This window comes from Eschrichtius robustus, chromosome 10 (assembly GCF_028021215.1).
Source record: "Eschrichtius robustus isolate mEscRob2 chromosome 10, mEscRob2.pri, whole genome shotgun sequence".
Classification (NCBI taxonomy): domain Eukaryota; kingdom Metazoa; phylum Chordata; class Mammalia; order Artiodactyla; family Eschrichtiidae; genus Eschrichtius; species Eschrichtius robustus.
This window is the reverse complement of record NC_090833.1, coordinates 18,363,537-18,379,997: the sequence shown is the minus strand read 5'-3', so window position 1 is coordinate 18,379,997 and position 16,461 is coordinate 18,363,537.

The following is a 16,461-nucleotide window of genomic DNA, read 5'->3' as shown; positions in this document are numbered from 1 at the left end:
AGTCTAACTCTACAGCCCGATCTCTTACCCAACCTGGCATGCTAAAATTTCCTCCACGTAATCCTGAGTTAGGTCTCTTGTTTTTAAAACGGGTGACAAAGAGCAAACACTTGGAAGGTCAAATTTACCCAGCTGTAAGCAACATTTGGAAGTTGGCTTGACAACGTGGAAATCTGTTTGTTTGCAGGCTTTTATGAGTAACTTTGTTGAGTCCCTTTGCTAGCCGTCTTCTGTGTATTCCTTACAGATGATCTTCAGTGAACTTGTGGGTTCTGGGAAGCAGCTGGATGGTTTGCATAACTGCCTTTACACTTTTCTGGCACAGATGTCAACTGTTCTTAAATCTGACACAGATAAAACTCAGTGGCTATTGATTAGACTCTTGACACAGTGCTCTCCAGTTTTCCTTCTGTCGTATTTGACTGCATTCCACGGTGATGCTGGTGACCTTCTAAGCTTTCTTTGAAACCTTATTGATGATGCAATTATATGGCCTCTCAATGTGTGTCAGAAGTCCAATTTGGATGAGGCTCCTCCTGCCTCCTTCTTGCAGATTCAATCCCTAATTCCAAATAGGTGCCCTCCTCAGACTGTCAGCCATCATGTTTAAAACGAATGTGGGATTTGAAAGGCTAACTTAAGGATGGGCTGGAGCTTGCGTTACAGAAAGCACTGCCAGCATGCATCTTCTCATATGTTTCTCCCACTTCCAGGAAAGCAGTATTCTGATTTTTAATAGTTCCACGTTCAGAAGGCAGTCCAACTGGAACAAGGAACACACATTCCAAAGTAGACTTGCAACTTCTAAAAGACATTTGTATTTGCTCTACATGGCAAAATGGCTCAGTGAGAGACCAGAAGAGTTCATGAGCAAGCCGCAGTTTGAAAGATGGTGAATGTACATTGTTCTCCCTTTGATTAGGTGGGATGAGTTGTATGCTGCTGAGGTTTGGGCCACATTTAGGAGATGGTATGGTGAGTCAACTAGAGGACCTGCCATTTAGAGTGATAGCAGAGGCTTTCATACATGAGATATGGCCAAGTAGAGAAAGAAAACAACGGTAAACTAAGATTCAGGAAACTGGAGGGGTAGTCTTCCATAACGCCTGGTGTAACCTCAGCAGATCCTGCCTCCTCTCTGGGACTCAACTTTACCATCTGTAAATTGAGAACATGGGTCCTGAGATCCCTTTCTGTAGGAAAAACTTTCTTGTTCTGTGTAGAGCCTGCAGGAGACAGCATGTACCCCAGAGCACTTCTCAGGATGCAAAGTTGGTAAAAACTAGCTGTGAGGAAGAAAGAAATGACTTTCAGCTCTGTTTTCAAGGAGAAAAAACTCACCACTCATTGGCCCAAGGAGGCAGCCAGTATTTCCAGAAGTCTGGTGTTAACTGATCTCAAATCTGAACGCTTGTGAATTATAAGGCCAATTTTCCAATCAATTCTGGCTGAAATTCAGAACGCTTGTTGAGATTTAGGGGCTGGTGAGAGGACAGAGCTGCAGAATTGCCAGGGATAATTTCTATTGCCATGTTCTGGACACAAAACAAGTCCTAGTGATAATAATAATATTAAAAAAAATATACTGGCAGGGTTGCAGAGTAAAAGTAAGTTTAATCCAATCTGGATGTAAGGAATGCATTCAAGCCCATTTCCAAATCAGTAACAGGCAGGCAGGATTTAATCCTTGATGTATTTTTAACATCTTATAAAAAGCTGTTGCACTTGGTGCTTTATTTGTTCTTTAAAGGGGGGAAACACACTCAACAACAATGGCAAAATTTTCCTCCAACCTGGAAATAGGTTACAGAGAGCTTTCTGATGCTGTTAGTCAGCCCCACTAGAAGGTGCTGGTTTTGCATTTATTACCACTATTTAAGGTTAGTATTTAGGAAGTAGGACCCACCCAGTGCCATGTCAGTGTAGGGCTATGCAGTGTCTCCAAGATTTCAAAATTCAATAATTGTCATTATAATTACCAGGAGTTAAGTACCTACTGTGTACCTGGAACAGTGATGACCTCTTCACATAGAGCCCTAATGGCTTGGGACCCCATGAGGAGCTATTACTATCCTGTTTCAGAGGAGGAAATAGACTCTGAGCAGTTAGGAAATTTATCCAGGGGCCTGTAGTTGATAGCTTTGAGGTTCGGACTCAGTTCTATCTGATTCTGGAACTCATACTGATTCTGGAGTTCTGTGCCAACACTATAGGATGCCTGTGACCTGTTTTCTGTGACCATTAATTTGACACCTGGTACTATTTGAAGCGTCTCCCATGAAGCTCACACTTCACCCAGTCATGGTGCAGAAGTAAAGTTGTTGGCCAGTAGACTGATAAAGACAGCAGCTGAGTGTGGGAAGTTTTGTTTAATTTTAAACAACTTAAAATGTAGTGTATAAATAACAATATCTTTCCAGTTATAAAAGCAATATGTATCCATTGTTAAAATTTCGGAAAATCCAGAAAGTCACAAAGATGAAAGTAAAAGTTATCCCTCATCCTGCAAATATGAGAAAACCATGGCTCACATTCCTTATTCTGCATTATGTAATGGTTAAGTGCTCAAATTCTGGAGCCAGACAGGCTTAGGTTCAAATCCCAGTTCAAGCAATTATTAGCTGAATGGATTTGCATATATATATATATATATGATTCATCTGTTTGTTTATTTCAAAGTTTGTTTTAAAATAACTTATGAATTACATCACTTAGAAATGAAACTAATAGCCAACACTTCTATAACATTGACTCTGTGTCAAGTACTGCTGTAAAGCTTTATAGATAAACTCATTTTAATCTTCAGAAAAACCCCATGAGATTGTCCCCATTTTATGGGAAATGATGAGGAAACTGAGATAAAGAGAGGTAAAGGATTTCCAAAATCACATAGCAAGAAAGTGTCAGAGCTGGAATTTGAACCCAGTAGTTCTAACTCCACAGCCCATGTTCTTAACCATTAATGATACTACTTCTGGTATTATTTAATATTATTATTGTTTCCTTCATAATTTTTATTTTACAAAATTGGAAACATACCGAGCATATTGTTTTGTTATCTGCTTTCTTCATTTAACAATATGCCTTGAACTTGTTTCCAAGTCATTAAATACTTTTAGGGAACACAATTTTTTGATGTCTGCGTGGTACTCAATTGAATGTCTGAAATGTAATTAACTTAGCCAAATCTCTATTGTCAAGCATTTCAGATGTTTCTAATTTTTCACTGTAATAAACAACGCTGAGATGAACATCATTGTACATGCATTCTCTGGTTATTTCCTTTGGATAAATTCCTAGAAATAGAATTGCACAGTCAAAAGAGTATGATGCGTTTTATGTGGATATTGGTGTTTTTTGTTTCATTTTTGAGAAATTGCAAATCTCTCTGTAACCTCACCACATCAGGAATACTCCTGTAGCAAGGGAACTATTAAAAGTCACAAAACTAGCATTAGGACACACACATTACACATAACCCAATATTTACTGCATATAAAACCAGTGGTTCATCAGAACAGAATCCGTGCTAATCCATGGTAACAAAATGTAATAACTACTTAACCCTACACATTGGGGCAACTCTACTCCAGATTCTGGAGACAATCAGGTTCACAGAGTGGTGAAGGGAATAGCGATTTATTGAGCAATTAATACATGTCCACACCAAATTCAGTCCTGTAGTGACCCTGCCTTGGGCGATGGGAAATGTACTTCACAGACAGGAAACTGAAAGGTTATATGACTCACCCAGTGTTGTAGAGATAGTGAGAGGCTGTCAGTGTGAGGCACACTCCTGCCTGTTTTCACTTTGCCCCTTCCATATGCCAACACACTACCCTGAAAATTTAAGAATGCTATATCTGGACTTGTCAGGGGAAATGCCACTGTGATCTCGGGTTCCTGCAGCTAGACTTCAGTTTTGGGGTCCTAGGTCTATTATTCATTTCTGTTAACTTCAACTGAGACAGTTTAGCCTCAAACCTCACTGCACAGGTCTTTCCACACTGTCAGTATCACTCTCTCTCTGTCTCTCTTTTTTCTGCAAAGGCCACTGACTTTATTGATTTAAAAAACTCTACAAGGACAGTGACTGATCTGCTAAAAAAGGAGCCAAATGACATAAAACAAACCAGAGGTGAGGGTAGGGGTGAGGAAAGGGGCCAGGAATCCACTCGGAAAAAACTGGTAATTGTTGACAGAAAACTGGCAGGGCAAGGAAAAAGAAGATGGATGCAAGAGCAAGAATTTCAAAAAGGTTGGCATGGTGAGGGGAGAGAACTCTCCAAAGACCCTGGGGTGCATGGAAGATGGTTAGGATAGCAGTGATCTTCTCCTTGTAGAGGCTGGGGGAGGGGTCCTCACTTGGCTGCAAAGTTGGGTGTTTATGGGGTGACAAATTCATCCTCCTTTGCATGGGACTTCTCCAGTTGTATCACTGAGAGTCCCTCATTCCAGGAAAACCAGGACAGTTGACCACCCTGAGTGGTCACTACAGGATAATCCTGGGTCAGACATTCACAGATATATTTTTCTTAAGAATCAATTAATCTATTCCTTCACGTTCATTCACTCACTCCATCCTTCATGCCTGGTCACTGGACAGCCGTCTCGTACTCACCTTTGTACTCTAGCTGCAACTGAGATGGAGGAAAAATTGACTTCCATTCTTCCCTTGGTTAACTGTTTCCGAGAGGAAAATGACAGAAAAACTAATTCCGTTGTGGGATAAATGCAGCAATGTAAATATGGAGCAGGCACTAAAAGGGCACTAGGAGGACACTAGCATTTAGAAATATGAGGAAAAAACTTCCCGGAAAGGGGATATCTGTGCTCAGTACCGCAGGTCCTATGGGACTTGGGCACTGGAAAAGATGGTCCAGGGAGAGGGAACAGCAGGAACAGCTCGGAGAGAAGGGTTTGGTGCATTTGGGAAACTATAAAGAGTTGAGAATTGCTAGAACGTGGGATAAGGGATGCATGGGGTAAGGGTCCTAATGCCAGGACCCTAGTCAGAGACAGAAGGGAAGTGGGTGTGGGGGTGATGTTTGCTGAAGAAACTCGCATCCATTACAGGAAAAGCTGCAGTTGGGAGGAGGCGCAGGGATACAAGACCATAGTAAGACCTAATGCAGAAAACAGGAAAAAAAAAAAAAAAAAATTGGGACCTGGTGTTTTGGGATTTTATTTACAAGGTGACAGTAGGTCGTTTGTTCATTTATTCTCCAATTTGTTCACTAAATTATATTTATTAGGCATTTACTATATGCAAGAAATTGTTTTAGATGCTAAAAATACAACAGTGAATACAAACAAGGTAAAGTTCCTGCCCTCAGGGAACTAGGATTCCATTAGGGGTCTAACAGACAACAAACAAATACATAAATAAAGGAGTTCACCTCAGCTAGGAACAAATACAATGCAAAAATAAACAGAGTAATGTGACAGCAAGGGGCTGAGTAGCAAATGCTATTGGGTTGTCAGAGGAGGCTTCTCTGAAGAAATGTCATTTGAGATCCAACCAGAAGAATGAGAAAAGCTAGTTGTGCTAAGATAGTAGAAGATTGTTTCAGGCATGGGAATAGCAAGAGTAAGACAACAGCAAGCTCAGAAGGTTGGAGGGATAGAAACAAAACCAATGAAACTGGAAGCTGGGAAGTGAAAAGGAGAAGAGACAGGGATGAAGTTGGACCATATAGAATAAGGCCCTGCAGACTGGAAAGTTATTAGAAGTTTATCAGCGAAAGAGTGGTCATTCAAACTAGGGCTTTCTACATACACACACACATACACACATAGCATCGTACACATCCCCATAGACCACCATTCAGTGTCCTCTATTATAACATTCCAGCTTTATGACCATGGGAAAGACATTTAACATACTTACTATATACCAGGCATATAGTGGTAAAGAAAACAGGCACAGTTCTTATCTCCATGGAACCTTGTCTCTCTGAAGTTTGGGTTCCTGACCCAAAATAATTCTCATGTTGTAAAGATTATAATGATCAAATAGGGTTACAAGAGACAAACACCAACTCAGTGCCTGGTACACAGAAAAAGACCAATAAATGTTAAGCACTTACCCCTTCCATTATGAAACCATCATTCATGAGGCCAGCTCAAGGTCTTTTTCTATATTTAGCTAGTGCTATCTTAGTTCAACCCAGTTAAAAGTTTCAAGAATAGATCCCCCCTTGGAGAAGGGATGCATCCACATTTTGGTATTCTCACTGCTCCCTTAGACTTTCAAGGGCTACTAATTCATTCCAAACCCCAGTCATGATAACCCTAATTCCTTTTTCTAAAGAATTGATTACAAAGTTAGAAAAACAGTGAGGATGACCAAAGGTCAGCATGTCACTAGATGTCCCTGTGTTGATGGCCAAAAACGGTGGAACACATGTATATATTCAGGGTAGAAGTTGAGGCTATGGCAGATGCCAGATGGAGAATCTTTTTGGCTATTAATTTTTGTTTATGTAGTATCTACTCACTTCACTCACCGGAACCAGCATTATGCAGGGTCATGCACTACACACTAGCTATCAGGAATGGTTACTTATTACTAGCTCAGTAGGTGGACAGGGGCATGTCATTTCCGAAGGAAGCCATTTGCAGGCTTTTCCTGCACTTATTTTCCCATGTTCAAAAATTCTTAGAAAAGTGAATGATTGCTGATAGGTTTCAGAATTTCTTTTACTTGAGCAAGCTCCAAAGGCATTTGGAAGTTTCTTCAGCCATGCAGGTTCCCAGATTTGAAAATCTAGCATCTAGCATCATCAAGCAATCACTTCTCAACCCCTACTATATGCCGTATGTTGCATGCCAGGAAGTGGTTCACAAAAATGATATGAACTAGAATTTTGTCCTCAAGTCATTTATATTCTAGTGAGCATGGCTTCCCACTGCCTTCAGGCTAAAGCTTAAACTCCAAGCAAACCCCCAGGAGGTCCTTGGCAGGCTGCCTCTGCTCCACCTTCACAAATCCTCTGGCCAAATAAAGGAGTTCTCTTTCCCTGGATACTTCTTGTACTTTACAGCCACTGCAATCATGCCTCTCCTTAAATGTGTCCCAGATGATTTCCCAGGGACAATTTGATGTAGTGAAAAGAATACAAATATCAAATCCAGGTTCTGCAACTCACTTGCTGTGTGTCCTTCTGCAGGTCAATTTCCCTCTCTGAGCCTCAGTCTCCCTAGCTGTTAAATGAGTGGGTAGGTCTATATCATCTCTACTCTTCCTTCCATCGCTGATAAGTTCTAGGATTCTAGAGCTAGGTGTAGAATGAACAGGACATCTCAAGAAATGTTCAGCATGACTTTTCAGACCAAGAAAAAAGAAACATCTTTCTTCTCAATTCTGTTTGCCCAGAGTGGTGAAGATGAGGTCGGTCGAGCTAGTCCAGCACACTATGCATGCTATTTACTTGCCTCTGTTTCCTGTTGGGCCTCTAATAACACTGACCGAGGGCTTACTTATTATCATTCATCAGCTCTCACATCCTTACCCCAATTCTGAGACGTGTGTATTATTATTTCCATGTTCCATGTGGATGTATGGAGGCTCAGGCAGGACATGTGACTGAGGTTGTACAGTAAGGCAGGGAGTCAGGATGTAAATCAGAGCTCAGCCTCCTTCTGGGACAGCACAAAGCCTCCCCTATTCAGCCCATGTCCTGTCTCTGATCCTCATGTCTGGGTCTCCATGCAGAAGTGGCTGCATCAGAAGAGCCTTTGAGGCTGAGAGCTGTGCCAGCACACGTTTACACTGACTGGCTTCCCCTCCACGGGGCGGGGCAGAGGCTAGCTCTGTATGTGATATAGGGAAACCACAACAAGGCAATCCCTGGAACTATAAAATCAAATTAAATCAGGGATTCTGGCTGGGGATTTAAACATCTTAGCCGCTCTGATTTCTCTGGAGAAGCCGGGAGACGGAGCCAACTCCCAGCATGCACTCTCTCCCCAGTCATAGCATGTTATTTGCCTTAGGTTCTCAATCTGGTTTAAGTTGGCCATTTGGAGAGGAGAGAATTCCTGGGCTTGGAGAAAAGAGAGCTTTCTGGGCTTGGGGAAGACTTTTGTCTGCCAGTCTATTCTGCTCACCATGCTAGGAAATCTGGAATGCTGGTGGGCTCTAAGGGTAAATAAAAAGAGGGCTGGCTCCCGTTTACTGAGCATGGGCAGCCCTCCAATGAGCTTCACACCTGTTAATTCCAACCGCAGTGCCATCACAGCAACACAGGTAGGTACTTTCCTCATCGCCAATTTAAAGATAAGGGAACCTTATCTTTAGGCTCCGAGAGACAAAATAACTCCTCCAAGGTTATGCAGCTGGCAAAGATGAAGCCATGTTTCAAATTCTGGATCATATGAACCTCTCTTCTTTTAAGCCACGTGACAATATCACCTCCACTCCCATCCTGAAGAGAAATTTAAAAAGAACAATCCAACCTACCCCAAAGGAGACATTAGTTTACAGCTAACTGGAAGTTTTTTTTGGGGGGGGTGGCAACATATGTGGATACTTATGACAGGTTTTCAGACTGACATTGACACTCAAATAAATCAAAACTCCTAGCACAAACCATTTGGTAGGAGGAAGTGTACGAACAAAGCATAATTGAAGAGGGGAGAAAAGGAGAAATATAGATGTATAATGTATAGTTTATAACTGATGATATTTTATATAGCATAGTAATTTAGCTTGGAGACTCTGCAGCAGTCTAGCAAGATTGGAATCTCAAATAATGTTAGGCAAATTATTTAACCTCTAATTCTTTCTCTTAATTTAAAGAGACAGTAATAATATTGCTACCTAACAGGGTTGTAGTGAAGATTAAGTTACTATATACAACGAGCTTAGAGGACTAGTTGAGACAGTTAATGATATACATGTCTTATTTTTAACTGGCATATTGATACATAGGTCATATGCCATACAATTCACCCATTTAAAGTGTAAAATTTAGTGGTTTTTAGTATATTCACAGAGTCGTTGACTATCATTACAATCAATTTTAGAACATTTTCATCATTTTAAAAAGAAACCCTGTGTCCATTAGCCGTTACTGCCTATTTCCCCGAACTCCCTCGCCCTAAACAACCACTAATTCAGTTTCTATTTCTACATATTGGCCTATTCTGGAAGTTTCATTAAAATAGAATCATACAACACGTGGTCTTTTGTGGCTGGTCCTTTCGTTTAACTTACTGTTTTTACAGTTCATCTTGTAGCATGTATCAGTACTTCATTTCTTCTTATGGGTGAGTAATGTTCCATTGTGTGTATATACGATATTTTCCATTTGTCAGTTGATGGATGAGTTGTTTCCAATTTTTGGCTACTATAAATAATGCTGCTATGAACATTTGCGTACAAGGATTTTGTGGTCAGGTGTATTCATTTTTCTTGCATATATAGCCAGAAGGGGAATTGCTGGGGCATACAGTAACTCTATATTTAACCTCCTGAGGTGGTGCTAGACTATTTTTCAAAGCAGCTGCACTATTTTGCGTTCCTGCCAGCAATCTTTGTTAACGCTTGTTATTGTCTACTTCTAATTTTATCCATTTTAGTGGGAGTGAAGTGGTAACTAACTGGGGATTTGATTTGCACTTCCCTAGTGGCTAATGATGTTGAAGATCTTTTCATGTGTTTACTTGCTGTGTGTTTATCTTCTTTGGAGAACTATGTATTCAGATCCCTTGCCTATTTTTCACTTGGGTTATTAGTCTTTTTACTGTAGAGTTTTAAGAGCTCCTTACATATTATAGATATAAGTCCCTGATGAGATATATTATTTGCAAATATTCTTATTATCTAAGATCATGAGTTGCTGAAAGAAAAGGGGTTTTTATTCCTTTGGATCATGAGCTTTGGAGTCAGTTCTGGGTTTGAACATCTAAGATTACCAATTCCTAGCTGTTTGACTTTGGATTGGTTACTTTGCCTCTGTAAAGTGGGACTACTAATTCTGTAGCTGCAGTTTGTGAGGATTAAAATAGCTAATATGTGTTTGTGTATGTCACAATGCCGAGCATATAGGAGGCATGGAACAACCAGGATCTGTTATTATGGTACAGTACATCAGAGAGTTCAAAGCATTTTTGTGATAATTGACTTATTCTATTTTCAAGACAACTGGGACATCTGATAAGATATTGATTATTAGTTTTATTTTATAACCCAGATCACTTGCTTCAGGAGGTTAAGTAATAAGCCCAAGAGACATAGCAGTTACATGATAGATCTAAAGCTCAAACTGCTTTCTTCCAACTTGAAGTTTAATTCTGTATTCAAAGGACTTGGTGGGACATATAATGTTTTTGTGTGTAACCAGAGGATGGAAATTTCTGGGAATTGAAGCAGCAATCCAGATAGGCAGGTTGCAAGCAAGTAAATTAAAACATAATCAATCAAATCTCCTCTGGCTGAAACAATATCTTCCACTCCCGAATTCTATCTTGTAATGTAAATTTGCTGTTCTCTCATTAAGAGAGAGTGTTTATTCCCCTTCATTTAAATCTGAATTGACCCTTTGATTTGATTTGACCAATAAAATATGGCAGAATTGATGCAGTGTAATTGCTATGAAGAAGTCTAAGTGGTCACATGTAACAACCCACATGGAAGAGACCCATGACCCTTGGCTGTGATAGCCCCAAATGAGGTTCCAACCAGCAGCCAACACCAACTGCCAGCCACGTGAGTGAGGCCATTTTGGACCAACCCCAGCCAATATAAAGTGAAGCAAAATAATCACTCAGCCAAACGAAACCCAGAATCATAAGCAAATAAATTTTTGCTGTAATCCATTAACTTTTAGGATAAATTGTCACATAGTAATGGGGAGGCAAAACCACTTGAAATTCTCAGGTAAGGAAGCAATGTCAGAATATTGTTTATTTACAATTTGATATAGCTAAAGAAATGCATGCCTTTTCTACTTTACTCAACTATAAGTAAGGTTTTGTTATTTCTGTTTTGTTTTTTTTTTTAAATAAAGCCATTGAAGGTTTTATTTTTTCCTTTTTGGCAATATATTTGAGCACTTTAATTCTAGAGAAAATATAACTTCTAAATAGAACATCACATCTGAATTTTTACTTTATCTTTTATCATATTTTCTTTGACATTATCTCCTGAATACAATGACTGAAATTTTAAAAGGCCAAAAATGTCCTTTCACAAAATGTCCTATGACAAAATTGTTACAATGTCCTATGACAAAATTCATTTAAAAATAACAATATCAAAAACCTTTCTATTTATTTTTAACATCTTTATTAGAGTATAATTGCTTTACAAAGTTGTGCTAGTTTATGCTGTATAGCAAAGTGAATCAGCTGTATGTATACATATATCCTCATATCCCCTCCCTCTTGCGTCTCCCTCGCACCCTCTCTAACCCACCCCTTTAGGTGGTCACAAAGCACCCAGCTGATCTCCCCATGCGATGCAGCTGCTTCCCACTAGCTATCTATTTCACATTGGGTAGTGTATATATGTCAATGCTATTCTCTCACTTCGTCCCAGCCTACCCTTCCCCCACCCCGTGTCCTTAAGTCCAGTCTCTACGTCTGCGTCTTTATTCCAGTCCTGTCCCTAGGTTTATCAGAACCGTTTTTTTTTTTCTTTAGATTCCATATATATGTGTTAGCATACAATATTTGTTTCTCTCTTTCTGACTTACTTCACTCTGTATGACAGACTCTAGGTCCATCCACCTCACTACAAAAAACTCAATTTCATTTCTTTTTATGGCTGAGTAATATTCCATTGTATATATGTGCCACATCTTCTTTATCCATTCATCTGTCGATGCACGTTTACGTTGCTTCCATGTCCTGGCCATTGTAAATAGTGCTGCAATGAACATTGTGGTACATGACTCTTTCTGAATTATGGTTTTCTCAGGGTATATGCCCAGTAGTGGGATTGCTGTGTCGTATACTAGTTCTATTTTTAGTTTTTTAAGGAACCTCCATACTGTTCTCCATAGTGGCTGTATCAATTTACATTCCCACCAACAGTGCAAGAGAGTTCCCTTTTCTCCACACCCTCTCTAGCAGTTATTGTTTGTAGAGTTTTTGATGATGGCCATTCTGACCGGTGTGAAGTGATACCTCATTGTAGTTTTGATGTGCATTTCTCTAATGATTAGTGATGTTGAGCATCCTTTCATGTGTTTGTTGGCAGTCTGTATATCTTCCTTGGAGAAATGTCTATTTAGGTCTTCTGCCCATTTTTGGATTGGGTTGTTTGTTTTTTTGATATTGAGCTGCATGAGCTGCTTGTATATTTTGGAGATTAATCCCTTGTCAGTTGCTTCATTTGCAAATTTTTCTCCCATTCTGAGGGTTGTCTTTTCGTCTTGTTTATGATTTCCTTTGCTGTGCAAAAGCTTTTAAGTTTCATTAGGTCCCACATGTTTATTTTTGTTTTTATTTCCCTTACTCTAGGGGGTGGGTCAAAAAGGATCTTCCTATGATTTATGTCATAGAGTGTTCTGCCTATGTTTTCCTCTAAGAGTTTTATAGTGTCTGGCCTTACATTTAGGTCTTTAATCCATTTGGAGTTTATTTTTGTGTATGATGTTAGGGAGTGTTCTAATTTCATTCTTTTACATGTAGCTGTCCAGTTTTCCAAGCACCACTTATTGAAGAGACTGTCTTTTCTCCATTGTATATTCTTGCCTCCTTTATCAAAGGTAAGGTGACCATACGTGCGTGGGTTTATCTCTGGGCTTTCTATCCTGTTCCATTGATCTATATTTCTGCTTTTGTGCCAGTACCATACTGTCTTGATTACTGTACCTTTGTACTATAGTCTGAAGTCAGGGAGCCTGATTCCTCCAGCTCCGTGTTTCTTTCTCAGAATTGCTTTGGCTATTCGGCGTCTTCTGTGTTTCCATACAAATTGTGAAATTTTTTGTTCTAGTTCTGTGAAAAATGCCACTGGTACTTTGATAAGGATTCCATTGAATCTGTAGATTGCTTGGGTAGTATAGTCATTTTGTTGATTCTTCCACTCCAAGAACATGGTATGTCTCTCCATCTGTTTGTTTCATCTTTAATTTCTTTCATCAGTGTCTTATAGTTTTCTGCATACAGGTCTTTTGTCTCCTTAGGTAGGTTTAGTCCTAGGTATTTTATTCTTTTTGTTGCAGTGGTAAATGGGAGTGTTTCCTAAACTTCTCTTTCAGATTTTTCATCATTAGTGTATAGGAATGCAAGAGATTTGTGTGCGTTAATTTTGTATCCTTCTACTTTACCAAATTCATTGATTAGCTCTAGTAGTTTTCTGGTAGCATCCTTAGGATTCTCTATGTATAGTATCATGTCATCTGCAAACAGTGACAGCTTTACTTCTTCTTTTCCAATTTGTATTCCTTTTATTTCTTTTTCTTCTCTGATTGCCATGGCTAGGACTTCCAAAACTATGTTGAATAATAGTGGCAAGAGTGGACATCCTTCTCTTGTTCCTGATCTTAGAGGAAATGCTTTCAATTTTTCACCATTGAGAATGAAGTTGGCGGTGGGTTTGTCATATATGGCCTTTATAATGTCGAGGGAGTTTCCCTCTATGCCCACTTTCTGGAGAGTTATTATCATAAATTGGTGTTGAATTTTGTTGAAAGCTTTCTCTGCATCTATTGAGATGATCATATGGTTTTTCTCCTTCAATTTGTTAATATGGTGTATCACGTTGATTGATTTGCGTATATTGAAGAATCCTTGCATTCCTGGGATAAACCCCGCTTGATCATGGTGTATGACCCTTTTAATGTGCTGTTGGCTTCTGTTTGCTAGTATCTTGTTGAGGATTTTTGCATCTATGTTCATCAGTGATATTTGGCTGTTGTTTTCTTTCTTTTGTGACATCTTTGTCTGGTTTTAGTATCAGGGTGATGGTGGCCTCGTAGAATGAGTTTGGGAGTATTCCTCCCTCTGCTATATTTTGGAAGAGTTTGAGAAGGATAGGTGTTAGCTCTTCTCTAAATGTTTGACAGAATTCGCCTGTGAAGCTATCTGGTCCTGGGCTTTTGTTTGTTGGAAGATTTTTAATCACAGTTTCAATTTCAGTGCTTGTGATTGGTCTGCTTATACTTTCTGTTTCTTCCTGGTTAAGTCTCGGAAGGTTGTGCTTTACAAAGAATTTGTCCATTTCTTCCTGGTTGTCCATTTTATTGGCATATAGTTGCTTGTAGTAATCTCTCATGATCCTTTGTATTTCTGCAGTGTCAGTTGTTACTTTCCTTTTTCATTTATAATTCTGTTGACTTGTGTCTACTCCCTTTTATTCTTGATGAGTCTGGCTAATGGTCTATCAGTTTTATTTATCTTCTCAAAGAACCAGCTTTTAGTTTTATTGATCTTTGCTATTGTTTTCTTCATTTCTTTTTCACTTATTTCTGATCTGATCTTTATGATTTCTTTCCTTCTGCTAACTTTGGGGGTTTTTTTGTTCTTCTTTCTCTAATTACTTTAGAAGGTGTAAGTTTAGGTTGTTCATGTGAAATTTTTCTTGTTTCTTGAGGTAGGATTGTATTGCTATAAACTTTCCTCTTATAACTGCTTTTGCTGCATCCCATAGGTTTTGGGTCGTCATCTTGTTTTCATTGTCATTTGTTTCTAGGTATTTTTTGATTTCCTCTTTGATTTCTTCAGTGATCTGGTTATTTGGTTATTTAGTAGTGATTAGCAGTGATTTGGTATTTAGCAGTGATTTGGTTATTTAGTAGTGTATTGTTTAGCCTCCATGTGTTTGTATTTTTTACAGATTTTTTTTCCTGTAATTGACATCTAGTCTCATAGCATTGTGGTCGGAAAAGATACTTGATATGATTTCAATTTTCTTAAATTTACCAAGGCTTGATTTGTGACCCAAGATATGATCTATCCTGGAGAATGTTCCATGAGCACTTGAGAAGAAAGTGTATTCTGTTGTCTTGGGATGGAATATCCTGTAAATATCAATTAAGACCATCTTATTTAATGTATCATTTAAAGCTTGTGTTTCCTTATTTAGTTTCATTTTGGGTGATCTGTCCATTGGTGAAAGTGGGGTGTTAAAGTCCCCTCTATGATTGTGTTACTGTCGATTTCCCCTTTTATGGCTGTTAGCATTTGCCTTATGTATTGAGGTGCTCCTATGTTGGGTGCATAAATATTTACAATTGTTATATCTTCTTCTTGGATTGATCCCTTGATCATTATGTAGTGTCCTTCTTTGTCTCTTGAGATAGTCTTTATTTTAAAGTCTATTTTGTCTGATATGAGAATTGCTACTCCAGCTTTCTTTTGCTTTCCATTTGCATAGAATATCCTTTTCCGTCCCCTCACTTTCAGTCTGTATGTGTCCCTAGGTCTGAAGTGGGTCTCTTGTACACAGCATATATACAGGTCTTGTTTTTGTATCCATTCAGCCAGTCTGTGTCTTTTGGTTGGAGCATTTAATCCATTTACATTTAAGGTAATTAACAGTATGTATGTTCCTATTACCATTTTCTTAATTGTTTTGGGTTTGTTTTTGTAGGTCTTTTCCTTCTCATGTGTTTCCTGCCTAGAGAAGTTCCTTTAGCATTTGCTGTAAAGCTGGTTTGGTGGTGCTGAATTCTCTTAACTTTTGCTTGTCTGTAAAGGTTTTAATTTGTCTGTCGAATCTGAATGAGATCCTTGCTGGGTAGAGTCATCCTGGTTGTAGGTTTTTCCCTTTCATCACTTTAAATATGTCCTGCCACTCTCTTCTGGCTTGCGGAGTTTCTGTTGAAAGATCAGCTGTTAACCTTAAGGGGATTCTCTTGTATGTTATTTGTTATTTTTCCCTTTCTGCTTTTAATATTGTTTCTTTGTATTTAATTTTTGATAGTTTGATTAATATGTGTCTTGGCGAGTTTCTCCTTGGATTTATCCTTTATGGGACTCTCTGTGCTTCCAGGACCTGATTGACTATTTCCTTTCCCATAATAGGGAAGTTTCCAACTATAATCTCTTCAAATATTTTCTCAGTCCCCTTCTTTTCTCTTCCTCTTCTGGGACCCTTATAATTCAAATGTTGGTTCATTTAATATTTTCTCAGAGGTCTCTGAGACTGTCCTCAGTTCTTTTCATTCTTTTTTCTTTATTCTGCTCTGCAGTAGTTATTTCCACTATTTTATCTTCCAGGTCACTTATCCGTTCTTCTGCCTCAGTTATTCTGCTATTGATTCCTTCCAGAGAATTTTTAATTTCATTTATTGTGTTGGTCGTCATTTTTTGTTTGCTCTTTAGTTCTTCTAGGTCCTTGTTAAACATTTCTTCTATTTTATCCATTCTATTTTCAAGAGTTTGGATCATCTTTACTGTCATTACTCTGAATCCTTTTTCGGGTATACTGCCTATTTCCCCTTCATTTGTTTGGTCTGGTGGGTTTTTATCTTGCTCCTTCATCTGTTGCATATTTCTCTGTCT